This window comes from Eublepharis macularius, chromosome 9 (assembly GCF_028583425.1).
Source record: "Eublepharis macularius isolate TG4126 chromosome 9, MPM_Emac_v1.0, whole genome shotgun sequence".
NCBI lineage: Eukaryota > Metazoa > Chordata > Lepidosauria > Squamata > Eublepharidae > Eublepharis > Eublepharis macularius.
In genome coordinates this window covers 89,157,665-89,174,179 of record NC_072798.1, presented here as the reverse complement: position 1 = coordinate 89,174,179, position 16,515 = coordinate 89,157,665, and positions in this window count along the sequence as shown.

Genomic DNA, 16,515 nt, shown 5'->3' with positions numbered 1-16,515 from the left:
TATTATTAGTACCTTTCCTGCTGCCTGCTCAGGTCAGGTTTCTGGGAGTGGTGCAGTAGGGATCTTGACTTGGATGATGGCTGAAGGAGAGCCTGCTGGCCCCCACAAACAGCCAACCACGAACATGTTTGTGAACAGGGTCATGTTCGTGGTTGTTTGTGAGTCCTTGTTCGTGGATGGCAACAAACAACCAACATCATGTTCAGGGTTTTTTTTTCTGTTTGTGCCCATCTCTAGTGGGATACATGACTGGAGGGCCTCTTAGCTATGGTGGCTCAGGGAAGAGGGTGGGTTTAGAGGAGAGAACTCTTCCCCTCGCCCTTCTGTTGAAAAAGGATACAAAAAGAGCCAGCACCCTTTTAGCTGTTGCTGCACCAGTGAATCCTAGAATAGAGGACAGGAAGCCGTGATGATAGGCTTTCTCCCCCTTCCTAGACATTGGACTACCCATCTCAAGCAAGGGGTGAAGAAGGTATACTGTGGTAACTCTGTGTAATTTGGACCAGGAACAACTGTTTTTCTTCTCTTTTAAATGGCTGCAAGACCCTTGGTGACAACCCTATTTACCAGTGTGTTCTTTCTCATTTGGTAGTTTGTTGTAGAAAAAAAAGAGCTTTCTTGGTTAAGATAAATTTGTGTCAGTTCTCATCCACGTGCTCGCCACCTGGTCACCTGCCAGAACTTTGTGTATTCTCAGGGACTGGAAGGAGAAAGCCTGGTTCCTAACTGGGATGTGGCACACTACCGAAGTACCAAGGATCAGGGAGAGGAATCCATAACAGTTGCATGTTTTAAATTTAAATCACTCCTTAGGAGCTTTTGACACAGTAGACCTGAGAGTTCGTGCTTAGGTTTTTGTGTAAATCTACAAACATACCCCCTCACACACCACTGTTCTAGCTAACTTACCATTTTCAGCCTGGAAGGCTAACATGAATAAATGGCTTTATGCCTGGGATAGATCCCAGAATAATTGGGACAGAGTTTGTAACACTTATTCTGTGGTGCTGAAAGTTGTGTCAAATCATGCCTTTAGGGAGCACAACTCAGAAGGTTTAGTAAAATCACATATAGGCCTATGTAATAGCCTTTCTATAAGCTGACCAAACCCTAGAACCTCTGAGGGCCAAGCTACACATGACGAATGACACTTGAACGGCAAGTGGATTGAGTGGAGGGCAAGTGAACAGGGAGAAATACACTTGCTGTTCAAGTGTCATTCGTCATGTGTAGCTTGGCCCTGAGTCGCTCACATTTCAAATTGGGTGAAATCTGCTTTCCCCTTTTTGGACAAAACTCTGAGTAAGAAGCTTTGAGATTTAACCTCGCTTAAAGGCAGATAAGATAGAATAGGATTGACATGTAAGCTTATATAGTATTACGGTTGCCAGCCTCGAAGCGGGTTCTGGAGATCTCCCCGAATTACAACTGATCTCCAGGCCACAAAGACCAGTTCACATGGAGAAAATGGCTGTTTTGGTGGGTGGACTTTATGAAACCCCATCCATGGGCTCCACCCCCAAATCTCCAGGAATTTCCCAATCCTTAGCTGGCATCCCTATATAGGATTGATTTCTATGAGGTATACCAGTGTTCTGTGTAGCTATAAAGTGACTGTATTATTTGTAATTTTTTTTACTATTTATTAGATGGGTTCACTTTGAACTTGGAACAAGCAAATAAACACACCTCAATATCTCTCTTAGAGATTGAGGATTGTGCCCTGCAAAGACTGAATATTTTAAGAGAGCATTCGATTATCAAGCAGATTTAGTGGTTAATGTGCTGCTTGAATGCAGTCAGAGATTTTGATCCATGTGTCTGTTTAAGGTAATGCTCCCTCACAGGTGGATCCCAGGGACTGCCACAAAGAGATTCGCTAATTTCACACTGATTTATGAAGTGAGACTGGTGTGGGAGGTCACTAAATAGCCTCACCAAGCTCCTTTCTGATTGGCCCTCAAAATTCCACCAATGGGACTGAGCAATCTGTTTCTTGCTTCCAAACAGTAAATACTGTTGTCAGGATTTTAAAAAAGGCTTTGAACTGGCAATGTTGTAATAGCAAGCACAGTACTAGATGTAATCCTGTTTCCTAACCCTGCTGCTTTGAGCAACTAATAGGTTTTATGTGGTTGTTTTTGCTGAGTTTTATTCTGTTGGTACATAGTGTTTTAATGCTTTAAATATTTTAGATAGTTGATAATTGGTTATTACTCTGCAAACCACTTTGAGAGTAGATTGTGACCGAAAATGCAGAATAGCAATGTTTAAATCAGTAAAGACATAAAAGAGGTTATTTTAAAAAGTTATAGACTCGAACTGGAAAAAAGGAGGATGGTAATTCCTTCATGAAATAGGTGAAATGCTGGATAAATACAACGAGAAACCAAATACTAATTTGATATGATGTTGTTTGGGTTGCCAACTCTGATTTGGGAAATTCCTGGAAATTTGAGTAGAGGACAGCAGAGTTTGATGAGGAGAGAGAACTCAGTAGGGATGTGACGCCATGGGGGTGATTCCGCACACGTTGGATAATGCACTTTCAATGCACTTTAGCAATCGTTTGGAAGTGGATTTTTTGGTTTCACACACGAAAAATTCAGTTCCAAATAGTGAGTGATTCCTCACACATTGGATAATGCACTTCTAATCCTCTTTATAGATCATTTGGAACAGATATTTTGTGTGCAGAACAAAAAATCCACCTCAAACGTTTGATAAAGTGCATTGAAAGTGCATTATCCAATGTGTGCGGAATCAGCCGATCTCTAAAGAGGATTGGAAGTGCATTATCCAATGTGTGCGGAATCAGCCAGAGTCTGTGCTCCAGCGGAACCAGTCTCTGTATTTTGGTGATCAGTTGTAATTCCAGGAAGATTCTGGGCTCCTGGCAGTTGGTAATCATCGTTTGATTTGATAAGGAATATAATTTGTGAGGGGAACAAAATCAAAATAAAAAATAACACAGTAACTTTAGTATAATTTGACACATTTGAAAACGTCCTGTCTAAAGAGATTCGCATGGCAAGCCAGCATAGTGCAGTTCTTCTGGTATTGGATTAGGATCCGAGCGACCCATTTGAATCCCCATGCTGCTATGAAAGCTTGCTGGCTGACCGGGGACTAGTCACCATCTCTCATCCTAACCTACCTTACAGGTGGCTGTCATAAAAATAAAATGGACGAGGTGAGAACAATGTAGTAAGCTGCTTTGAGTCCCCATTAGGGTATAAATAGCTAAGTAAATAAGTAAGAAAGATAAAAAAATAACATACATGTTTAGGAGCTAAGATTGTTGTATGCTTTGTGAGTATTTTGGAAAAAAAATACAAAGTGCTATAAATAAGTGAAAGGGGTGCCAAGAAACCAAAACTGAAGAAATGTCCCTGGGGCAAGAATTTTTTGCATGTGTTAATTTTAAGGAATCATATTTTAAGACAATATGGCACCTAACTCTAAGAAAAAAATCCTGTTATGTCTGTACAACAGTCAATATGAAACTCTGTCCCTGCTGGGGTCAATAATCTTTTCTAGACAGGTAGTAAAGAGCTTGATAGTAAACAGTAGCAATTTCAGTGGTGTAACCATGAGGAAAATGACCTTTTCATTATGCTCTAATCTCTTCATAGATCAACTCAATTCCAATTCCCAAGCATTAATTTGATTGTATGAATTGGATCTGAAAAGAACTTTTCCCAGATCAGCCTAGTGATTCTTAATGGGGAAGAAAACCCTGCAAAGATAGTTTTGCCAGCCTGAACTAACTTTCCCCACTTGGAAGCTGAGCAATCATACTACACCTCAGGAGGTATTACTTTTTGTCCATGATGAATTACAATGTCATTGGTTTGGGAGGAAACACATGTATGTAAAGAGCCAGTTTGGTATAGTGGTTAAGAGCGGCAGGACTTGACTCTGGAGAACCAGATTTGATTCTCCACTCCTCCGCTTGAAGCCAGCTGGGTGACCTTGGGTCAGTCACAGCTTCTCAGAGTTCTCTCAGCCCCATCCACCTCCCAGAGTGATTGTCGTGAGGATAATAATAACACACTTTGTGAACTGCTCAGAGTGGGCATTAAGTTGTCTTGAAGGGTGGTATATAAATTGAATGTTGTTGTTGTTGTTGTTGTTAAATGTATAATCATGGTGACTTGGTTTTGAAGGGCTTTCTGTGTGTGCCCAGAATTTTACTAGGGATGCAACAAGCTTCTCATTGAACATGTTCAGCAGGTAAACATGCCATTTGTGACAGATGTGATCACCATTGAGCTGAGCCTCCTGTTCTGGATTTAGATATAGGAGTGCACTTAAGAAGCCACCTTGGCTCCCCCATGGGGAGGAAGATGGTATATAAATGAAGTAAATAAATTTTACTAGGTTTCTCTCAGCAATGTTTAGCCACATCCATGGGATTGTTATTACCTGTGCTGAATCCACATGCCCCAGCATAGCGCTAAACTGCCGGAACAATAGCGTCTTCCTGGCACAATTTCTGATGTCATCATGCCGATGATGTCAGAAATTATGCCAAGAAGACGCTATCATTCCAGCAGTTTAGTGCTATGCTGGGACATGTGGATTCCTGGTTTCAAATATATTTATGAGTGATAGAAATGTCTCCAAATTAGTATGAGGGTGTGAAAGCAAACAGCTTTCAATGAACAGAAGAAGGAATTCTAAGAAAGAACACTAGGGCCCAGTCTCGGATATACTTCAGATTATACTGGTAAAATGCTAATCTAATACTTCAGATTATATTATTATATATTTAAGATTCTATTGGCAAAAAGCTAATATATCAAGGAGGGAAATTGGGTGAAACAGCTAGCTGTAGCCAACCCATACACGTGGGCTCTATTTTTAAATTCCAAATGTAGTATTTGTCATGATATTCTTCTTTTGGATTGTTACCCTTTCATATCTGCCTTTGTTTGAGGACAAATTAGAACGGAAGGCAAGGCTGGAGAGATAAGCATGCAAATGCTACTGATTATTAGTAACAGGATTTGTGCGCATCACTCCTACATCCTGCCTTGACAATTTACTTCTGCATCAGTCTTCCTATCTCTGGTTACGCTGATTGACATTAATACCCCAAATGCCTTTAAATATCATTGTTATGCAGACTCCATACAGATTTATAGCCACTTTACACTGATACTATCTTGACAAATCCTATTTTTGCACTTCAAAAGTGTTTGATGGAGATTCAGGGGTGGCTAAGTTGCAATAAACTGTCTCTTAATGTCTTGAAGACAGAGTTATTATCAGCTTTCCATCTGCTTGGAAAGAAGGAGGAAAGAGAAGCTTTGCAATGTGTTGCTTTAACTCTGTGGAATCAAGTGTGTATCTTTTGTTATTTTAGTGTAGATCTTGCTGTATTCTTTTGGTGGATGAAGGGTCATATAATATTTCACTCGTTAAGAGAAATATTGTCTCTGTCATACGAACAGCTACCCAAGTTTGTCCCTGGTCTTTAGAGGCTTTCCTCTGAGCACATCCAAAGTGCAAACCAACACAATGCCACCAAAACAAGAAACATTTTATAAATGACCTGAATTTGAAATGTAAAGGCCTTGTGATGTGACATATACAGAACAATGGCTGCAGCACTGGACTAGGATATGGGAGATCTGAATTTAAATCTCAGACTGCAATGAAGGGGAAGCGAGAATTATGTCCATTGTTCCTCAGAGGATGGTAAAAATAAAAATGGGACAGTCAGTGTCAAGGGATAATCATGTGTTCATCAGAACCACTGTATTCCTAACGAACTGGCAAATATTACCATAAGATTTATAAAGCAGCGCTATTAGGATCATCATTTCTTTTAGCTGTACAAAACCACAGTTGTTGGAGTCGCTATTTTTTCTTTTAAAAAAAATATTCTGCCGAACTTTTCCTAAGAAAAGGGATCTGTACTAGGCCATAGAAGATATGTTCAACTACACTGTAAAGATGTAGAGATAATCAGCAAAATCGTGTCCTAGATTCTGGATTCTAGAAACATTTACCTCAGCCGATAACCTCAAGGTGAGGCCATTTATCTGTCAGGAAAGTATGATCACATGATTCTGCATGTGTCTGACATCCATCTTTCCACATAAATTAGGCCTGAATCTTGCATGGCTGAAGAAGTGTGTGAATGATTTGTGTGCGAGGATGGCCATGAACAGAATGTGAATTTTCATCAAAGCTGATCTGATTAAAGACTCTGTATAAATGTCTGTCATTCATTGCAAATTGAGGTCATTCATATTTTCGAGAGTAGTTCATTTTGATAAATGCCACAAAAATACAATATCTTTACACTTGGACGTTTGAATGGATATCAGCTCAGTAAGCAAGTTTTATTAAAAAAAAAAAAAACTTTGGGGAGAAGCCAGGGCTCAATGGTAGCTGCTTTCCACGTGGAAGTTCTCAAGTTCAATCCTGGCCTCTCCAAGTTACAGGGATCAGGTAGCAGGTAATATGAAAGACCTCATCCTGAGCCCCCGGAGAGCCCGCAACACTGATCTTGATAGACCCATGGCCTGATTCAATATAAGGCAGCTTTATATGTGTGTATTCATCTTGCTGAACATAATTACAATAACCTCAGTAGCTATCTCACCAAGCAATCTTGCTAAGCCTCCTTCATGCGATCTTCTTCCCTTGTCCTCCAAGCAGTATATGTTCAACTATACAATGCACACCAATAGTTGATCCCTAACCCTTCTGGACCATCCTTATTCATAGGTTCCCAAGATCAGTCTGTGAGGGAAGGCAGAATGTTTTAGCCCAATCTCATAAGATCTGGGAAGTTAAGCAGGACTGATACTTGGATGGAACTCTGCAGAGGAAGGCAAAGGCAAACCACTCCTGCTTTTCACTTGCCTTGAGAGCTCCTTGCTGGGTTCGACATAAGTTCATTGCAACTTGATGGAATACATAATAATAATAACATTCGATTTATATACCACCCTTCAGGATGACTTAATGCCATACTCAAAGTGGTTTACAAAGTGTGTTATTATTATCCTCACAACAATCATCCTGTGAGATGGGTGGGGCTGAGAGAGCTCCAAGAGAGCTGTGACTGACCCAAGGTCACCCAGCTGGCTTCCAGCAGAGGTGTGGGGGATCAAAACTGACTCTCCAGATTACAGTCCTGCTGCACCAAACTGGTTCTCTGTTCATAAGATCAGTCTTTATGTGATATAAAAAATTTTAACGTGAAAAATCAACACTTTGAAACCTTTCCTTTAACAACAGTAAAAAAAAAACTTCACACGGATCTATCTCATTCTTCTTTATGGCTACTTCCCAATTCATTGCAATATTTTTAAAGCATTCTTTTGAAAAGACCAGTAAAATGTTTACAAGATGTTGACTGCTATCTCTAGAGAGCCTAAGCTGATAACTTGCAGGCTGTTTTTTAGAGTTAGCAACAGCTATCAGTGATTTTTCTCTGTAAAAGAAAGGGCAAAATGAAAAAGGTTTGGCGACTGTGATGCTTATGAGGGCAAACTAATAACTATTGCTCCTAAATAAGTAAGAATGACCCAAGTATACAAACAAGTCACTTGGGGAGACAATATTTTCAGGAGTACAGATGGTCCAGTGTATGACTTGTGCTTTGATGATACTGTAAATGCAAAGTACATTATCAGTAGGGATATCATGGATTTTGCAACAGTTAAATGTGCCAAATTCAACTTTGTCTAAGAGATTAGAATCAATCACCAGATCTATTTGGTTCAGCACCCAAAAATTCAAGTGCTTTCCAAAGAGGGTTGTATGCTGGGGTTTTGCAAAACTGCACACATAACTAGAGATGGGCATGAACCGAAATACAAACCAAAGTTCGTTACGAACTGGGCTGGTTTTTGGTTTGTGAACTGGCGATTTGTCGGAGCTCATTTCTAATGAACCGCAACAAACCACTATGATTTTTAGAGTGGTTCATATGATTCGTTTTTTGGTTCATCACTGCAGACAGCTTGGCGCTGATCAATCATTTATGTTGGCAATGGTGGGGGTTGGGCTTTCTGCAGACATTCTGCAGCCCCAGAAGTAATGAACCAACGAACCAAATGAACCAGTTCGTGAACTGGGCAAGTTCATGGTGGTCCATGGTTTGTGAAATGCAACAAACCATGAACTGCAATTTTCCAGGTTCATGTCTGTCTCTAACGCTGACCCAAACTGCCATTGACATCATCAAGGACTATTTCAATGAACGCCAAACTATAGGATATTTTTAAAGCATATCATTTTAAATATTAAAGATTGATTTGTATGGTTTGGGACTGATGTAACTATCTAATTATTGCTTTCCAAGCGGAGATGTAGTAGAGCAGAAAGTTGGAGGTTAGAGCGCAACTGGGCAAATGCACAAAATGCCAATGCTGGTGTCCTTCACAGCTTGGAAGGAATAGCTGGAAAAACTGCTGAACAGCCACGAACAGATCAACAGATGGATGAACACTCTATAGAAAAATTTGTTCCCTGTTCAGGACCAGCAAACAGGACATGAGCCAAAACAGCGTATTTAAGCATCTGTAATCATGAGGGGAACCATCTGATCAGTAGAGATCAGACATGTAATCAGATACTTGTCACAACTTACTTTGGGCCTTTTGGGTAAGCAAAGTGGCTTTAAGCAATCCCAACAGCAGCACTATTGATAATTTTATAGACACATGGCTAGAATACACCCCCAATGAGACGGAGAATCCCTTTACCTGTCTCAGGATATACCCTGTCTAAAGGTTTTTCCAGTCTTGCCTTGATCACTTTCAATATAGAAACAAAAATCCACCACTCCTCCAGACAGTTTGTTCCACTGAGATTTTGATCTCATACCTAGGCATCTCTTCAAAAGTTTGGGCCAATGCACTGTATCAACTAGCCCCCCCCCCCCACACAAATAAATGTGTCTGAATTGCCCTCTGTAAAACTATTTTTAAATGACTTGCCAAATATAGATTCTCTTCATTTCTCTTGCCTGAGCAAACCTCACTATAGTAGCATCATTGAAAGCCAGTTTGGTGTAGCGGTTAAGACTAGAGTGGCAGGACTCTAATCTGGAGAGCCAGGTTTGATTCCCCACTCCTCTGCTTGAAGCCGGCTGGGTGACCTTGATTCAGTCACCGTTCACTCAGAGCTCTCTCAACCCCACCCACCTCACAGGGTGATTATTGTTGTGGGGGTAATAATGACATACTTTGTAAACCACTCTGAGTGGGTGTTAAGTTGTCTTGAAGGGCAGTCTATAAATTGAATGTTGTTGTTATTTTCTGTGATACATTTCATTGTAAACCTTTATCCACATCTGTCTATTTTGAATTTTTTCTTATTACTCGTATTTATCTCTCTCTTGATTCTCCCCCTCCCCCACTGCCCATTTGTGACCCACACCATTGCTTTGGGTATTCTAAGAAGAGCCTAACTAACCACAGTAAGATGTAATTGAACAGTACAAATTTTAAACTACCTGCAAAACCTTCCTGAATAATGTAATATTAGCCATTATTACTATGTTACAGTCTTCTTACCAGTCTGTGCAAGTCACTTGAAAATGTATTGCAGCAAACAATGATATCTCAGAAGGAAGAAAAATTAGATTATCTTATAGGTCTTTCCCATCTCTAATTTTTTGTCTAATGCGACAATTGTATTTGCACAGGCAGTTCAGTCTTTACCACCTGCAGAAGTCTCAGTGTGCAAAACAGCAATATTTTACTTATGAATCATTTGACAGATAATGCTTTTCTGTCCTTTCACTCCACAGATGTGGAGAGATTTCTCCTTATGTTAAACAATAAAAGCTGTGGTGCAATTGAAAACTCATAAAAATAAGGATAGATGAAAGATCAAGAGACAAGTAAGCCATGTACATTAAAAAAAATCAACTAGCTTATTCAATGAACTCTAATGGCAAGTGAGAATGCTGTTACAGGATATACAATCCTAACATGGCTCTGTAATAGAACACTTACCTTCTTCAGCATCCATTGTTGTGTGTGTGTTTATGTGGTGTAACTGAGTAAAAACTTGGTGAATTGATAGTTTAGAGGGAGCATTGTGTTCTATGTGATTTGGGTGCTGTTAGGAGCAAAAAAAAGCTACCTCAAATTGCCTGGAAGCCCTAATTGCAAAGAATGGGACTGAAACTCAGGATAACAAAGAAAACAAACAGATTAGATCTGAGCCAGTAATGCCATATCTGGGAAAAAAACAATAACAGTACATAGTTCCTGCAGAAATCTGGGATTCAAAACTGAAACTGATTTTTTTTCAGTGCACACCCCTAGTACTTGTTTGTCCCCTAAGACTGATTTTTTTAAGAAGGCCTTTCTTGAATCTTCCAAACATAGTCATACATATTCTTCTACTCTCCTTGGACTTTTCCCTCCTCCTTCTTTCCTATTTTGACTTCCCTGTCTCATCATTTTAATTAAATCTTCTCTATAAGACCTTCATGTTTCCTATTATGTGCAAATCAACAATACACCAGTGTTTTGTAAAATTATAAATAGTAGTATGCACCAGAAATTTAGATGACTCCTTCAGTATTTGTATGAAACGGTTGGGAGGAAAGTTTGGGAAGAACAAGATAACCAGCTGTAACGTCTGACTCAAATGTCCTATTTCTAAGCATAAAGCTTGAGCATGAGCCCATGTATTTTTTACCATTGGGTGCAAACCAAAGAGCAAAGGACTTTTGGTTGTTGACTCATGGCTTATGTCCAGGAACCTTGGCTGAGCTGGTCCGTTGGATCCCCGATCAGTCCAAGTCAATGTAGTTATTAGGGGTGTGCATCACAGAAAAAAAAGCTGAAATTACACACAGAACTTGCTGTTTCAGCTTGTTAAAGCAGCTTCTGGAATCCTGAACCAAATCCAGGAAACTAAATTGTAATGAGTCTCTCCTGAAAAAAAGTGTGTGCATTTTGTTTTGGTTTGTACCTTCCAGCAGCAGAAAGGACTAGCCACACTTGCTTTCCTGAACAGAGCCAATCAGATCCCAAGGGGAGAGCAACCTTATATTATTAATTAACTCTGTTGGTAAGAAGGGAGAATGAGACCAATGATGTGCGTGAATGTATCCCCCGCCCTCTGTAGCTACCTGGGAAATGGGTCTCCTTCCTTGCCAATCCAGTCCTTGCAAGGGGAGACCCCTCCTCTCCTATCAGCTTTGGAAAAGTTTGTAAGAGAGACTTCAATCATAGGCTTGTCTAAGGGTTCAACCCCCAGTCACCATTCCCAACCGCTGAACACAGTCACTCGAGTTGAGACCCCTAGCAGCCCTCTGGAGGGTCAAGACTTTTAGTTTGTTGTGACTTCCCAGTCTCCAGGTTCATTCTGGAAGAACCTCCACACATGTGGTCAGTAACTCTAGACACCAGACTTAAATATATGTTGTTTATTCAATTCAGAAGAGTATTTGCAGGACAGGAACCACTCTATAAGGTACAAAGCAAAAGGCAATAAAATAACAGCAACTTGCCTAAACTTAACTAAAACTATCTGACTAGGCATAAAAGCTTGCTAACTTGCATTCTCTGAAGTAGCTTCCAAGTTGTTCAAACTCACAAACAAAAAGAAAGAAAGAAAGAAAGAAAGAAAGAAAGAAAGAAAGAAAGAAAGAAAGAAAGAAAGAAAGAAAGAAAGAAAGAAAGAAAACGGAAAAACGGAAAAAACGGAAAAACGGAAAAATGGAAAAACAGAAAGTATAAAACCATGCCAGGCAGCTCTGGCCCTTGTAAGGCCTGACACAGAGCAAAGTCTCTCACATGCTAATAGAATAATGATTGGAATAGAATGGACAAAACAAGAGGTTCTGAACTGCTGTGAGGAGCCATCTTTTCTAGGGCTGTCAGCCAATCAGGATACACTTTGATATCAGCGTTGACAGGCATGAGAAAGTGGGGAGGGCAACTCAAGCTGATACTCCTTTCCACCCATGCCTGGACCAACAGGCTCTAGGTGCAGTTAATTAAGGAGCCTGTTCATTCCATTCCCAAAACTGGGAGTGAAACTCCTTCAGGCTAAGGCATAGAGATTTGTGGCTGTCCTACAAAAGGCTGTGATTCAAAAGTCAGTTCCTTGGGAGCAGGGGTCATTTTGTAGAAAAAGAGCTGGAGGAACTCATTAACATCACTCATTAGCTTATGCCACACCCCTTGACATCACCGGAAATGTATCATTAGCATAACTGATTTGCATATGCCACACCCTCAACATCAAGTATCCTGACTGTTTTGTACCCAATCCTGGCCATTCAGGGCCAAAATTGGTCCCCAAATGGCAAAAAGGGGCTGAAAATGGCCAAAAAGGGGCTCAAAATGGTCAGGATCGGGCTGCTGCTGAGCAGGAGAGTGATCCACCACCCGTCAGAGGCCCAATCCGGGCTGTTTCGGCCCCATTCCAGGCTGAAACAGGCCCAAAATGGCCGAGAGTCAGATGTGACCTGACATGTGACCTCTTTGGGGAACTGCCGGTACTGCTTTCCTGTTCTGGAAAAGTTCTGGAAGATTTCAATCATATGCCGCAATTCTAAAGTGACTTTAGGAGTAAGCACTGTTGAATAACATGGGGCTTATGTCTGAGTAGACCTGTTTACAACTGCTTCCATAGCCTTTCAGGGCTCTCTCTTTTTCTGAGTCAAATGCCAAACCTGTAACTCCTCCCTTTCAAAAACAATCCTGCCTGCCCCCACAGCAAAAGGAAAACTGAGGGCCAAGCTACAAGTGACGAATGACACTTGAATGGCAAGTGTATTTCTCCTTGTTCACTTGCCCTCCACTCAATCCACTTGCCATTCAAGTGTCATTCGTCACTTGTAGCTTGGCCCTCAGATCTGTTTGGGCGGGTGGGGTGGGGGGTGGGGTGGGGGTCAGCCAATCATTCCATCTGCCTGCCTGCACTGGGTCTACAGAGAAGGTTGGCAACAAGAACACCCCGTTTTGCAACCCAATGCTGAACGTCAAAAAGAGGGATTTGGATTTGCCTTGATTTTCCAGGGTTCTGGTTTGTATGTGTAGAAGAAGTTCTTACATAGAAAATCCACACATTGCCCAGCTCACAGGCAGCATAATTGCATGTGCATCACGATGACCTGTTAGCTCTTCATACTCGTGGCTGGTGGGCTCCTCCTTAACGTGACCAGAATTCCAACATCTGCAGAAGACTTTAAAGCACTCTGTTACAGTTATTAAAGTTTGTCCTTGTTGCAGGTTAATGGAATTGACACCATTGTGGCCTGTTCCTTTCCCCCTTATTACTTGCTCCTTGTCCTTGTTCTTTCTGCCGCATCCGCACAATGAAACTGTGGTCACCAAATCTGGACCACAACGAAATAAATGTTGTCTTTCCATGCAAATATCCATGCGGGATCAGAGGCCAGTGGTGTAGAGTTTTCCGCTTCACTGTCATTGCAGCCTAAGTGGGGCCGACTGCCTTTAATTTGCAATAAGTGACTTGTACCATTATCGCTACTTATTAACAATGCGACTCTTGCCCTTAAGGCAAGTACGTGATAACAAGTTGTTTGTCGATGCCTTTCATCTGCATTGGGTTACCCACATCTCGTGTTGCCGTGTCTGTAGAAGGGTTGATGAGATATTAAAACATTAGACCTGGGGTGAGAAGCATCCGATAAAGACTACGGTTCAGTTCTGACAGATATTAAAATTTAATACTGTCTCTGTATTAAGTTTGTTTAATCAAATGTCAGCAAGATCTTAAATCTATCAGTAAAGACCTTAATACACCCAGGGGGCAAAATCAACAATGAAAGCCAAAATCCTAGACAAGGAAAAGGCCTTGAAGAGCTGTATTTGTAGTACCATCTGCTTCCAGTTAATTGTTCTCAACAGGCAACTCAGCTGCCATTTAATCTCTGCATCACCTATTAAAAGAGTAGAGGATATGCTGAAATATGCTTGGAATATCAGTGGGGGGAAAATGTACTGTACGGACAATAGAGGTATTTCATAGAGCTATATTTCTACCAGCATACACTGCATTTGTTCATCTATAAGAGAAGTGTGAGGAGCAGGGGACACAGGAGAGTTGCCACGTACAGACGGCCTCGAAGGGCTCCCATGATGGTTGTCTCAAATGAGCAAGCTGTTGACGTTCAGGCTCACCGAGCCAATTTGGATGTTGCTGCCATGCCACGTTTGAGCTTTTTCCTCTTAATGTGCAGTGCCTGGCCCTGACATCCCAATTCACATGGTGAGCCTGCTACACACTGCTACTACTGTGTAATGTGCCCTTCAGAGCCTGCTGCAACAAGCAAGTCATTTACATATGTATTTCCATATGGTGGCCATTTTCTAAGCATGAAGACTTGTGTGTAACCTATAGTACAATCATATATAGTTCCATCTCTTTAAGCCCAGTAACTTAAAAGTACTTGGATGTGTGTAACACTGCATGTCTCCTTACTTGGGCCTTTTCCACACTGGACTTTTTCATTGGTTCTGGTCCCATACTGGATTGATTTCTCTCCAGGGATCTGCATGCATGGACAAAACACCCAAATTCAGTCTTCAAACTGCTTCTCAGACCTTTTTTTGTTGTTGTTCTGCACAGTGAAAGGCTACCTTGGTGTAGTGGTTAAGAGCAGCAGGACTCTAATCTGGAGAGTCAGGTTTGATTCTCTGCTCCTACACTTGAAGCCAGCTGGGTGACCTTGGGTCAGTCACAGCTTTTCCAGAGCTCTCTCAGCCCCACCCACCTCACAGGGTGATTGTTTTGGGGATATTAATAACATAATTTGTAAATCTCTCTGAGTAGATGTGAAGTTGTCCTGAAGGGCAGAATATAATTCAATTGTTGTTATTAGTTGAAAAGCAACCAATCCAGTTTTTTTTTCTTTTTAAGAATCTTTTTTAAACAATAGTGTTGCAATGTTGCAACGCTGGCACATTAAAAAGAAATAAAATCCTTGCAAGTTTCCTAAGATCGTCAGTTGCAATATGGCTAAGAGAAATTTTAAGAATGGGCTCATATGCGTATTCTGTGTACACGCTAACCTTGGCAGTAAGAAGTAAATCCCTTCTTTGCTTTTTCAAACAACAATGGTGAAACATTGCAACTTTGGTGCATTGAAAATAAGTTTTGAACCTTACAAGTTTCCTCAACCCATCAAATGATGAAACGAACAAGTCCTCAGCAATTAGCGGAGGAAACTGTCCTGTCCATAGCTGATCAGAGGATGAAACTGATGAGTCCTCAGCCAATCAACTGATGAAACAGAAACCCTGCCACAAAAAAAACAGGCATTTTTCTAGTGCAGAAAAAATAAACAGGCACCACTTCGGTTTGACTCCCTCAACTGTGGAATTGCAGAGGCCCAAAGCAGATCCAAATCTTGTGGATCAAATACCCGGGAAACCCTGTGTATGTGTGCATGCGGAAACAGCTTTTATTGTCTCCACTGTACTAGTTCATCTATTTGAACTTACCATCTAATTAGTTATAACTTAGCAAACTTTTCTCATCAACGAGGCAGTGATATAATACCTTCTATGTTCAATGGACATGTATTTAAAGCACAGGACTGGACTCAAATATCTGTATCTCTGACTGACTGCCTGCTCTCTCCCCCTGCCTACCTGCCATCTAAGCATCTTACATGTGTAACACTGTGACCTTTATGTCTTACTAGCAGGAACTAGTGCATGAATGCACATTGTTTGGGGAAAAAATGTCCCCTCTGAACTTCAGTTTGAATAGTATTTCAAACCTGTACTTCCAAATAGCACAACCTACGCAATGAAATTATTATTCTGATTTTAGTGGAAGCTCACAGAAGCCTGAGCACATATGAAGACATGAAGCTGCCTTGTTCTGATTCAGAGTATCAGACTTGTCTATATAGTAGGGATGCCAGGGGGTAGCCTGGCATCCTTGGGAGCATCAGGAAACTTCAGGGTTGAACTGATGTTGTGCTGATATCATGAGTAGAGATGGGCATGAACAGAAAAAGAACTGAACATGATGTTTGTTGTTCATTGCCATCCATGAACAGGGACTCAAGAACAACCATGGACATGGCCCTGTTCACGAACATGTTCGTAGTTGGCTGTTCGATGGGGCCAGCAAACTCTCCTCCAGCCATCATCCAAGTCAAGATCCCATCCCTACTGCACCACTCCCAGAAACCTGACCTGAGCAGGCACCAGGAAAGGTACCAATAATAAATAATAGCGTGGCCCAGAGCCTGGCAGCAGCCCTGGAACTTGAAGGGGTAGATCCCTATTCCACCACACACAAAGAAAATTCAAGCTCCAATGCACTCTCTCTCTCAAAATGCCAACAGCAACTGTCTCTCCCTCTCCACTGCCTGCAAAGTCAGAGCTGGGAGCCCCCCTCCCCCCTGCTCTTCGCTCCCTTGTAACAAATTTGGAGCTCCCCACTTGAAAGGAAGACCTGCCTATCAAGCTAATTTGGGCTTAGGTTGGGGTTTCCAGGGCAACAGGAGGAGGTCAGACAGAGTTCAGACAATCCCTG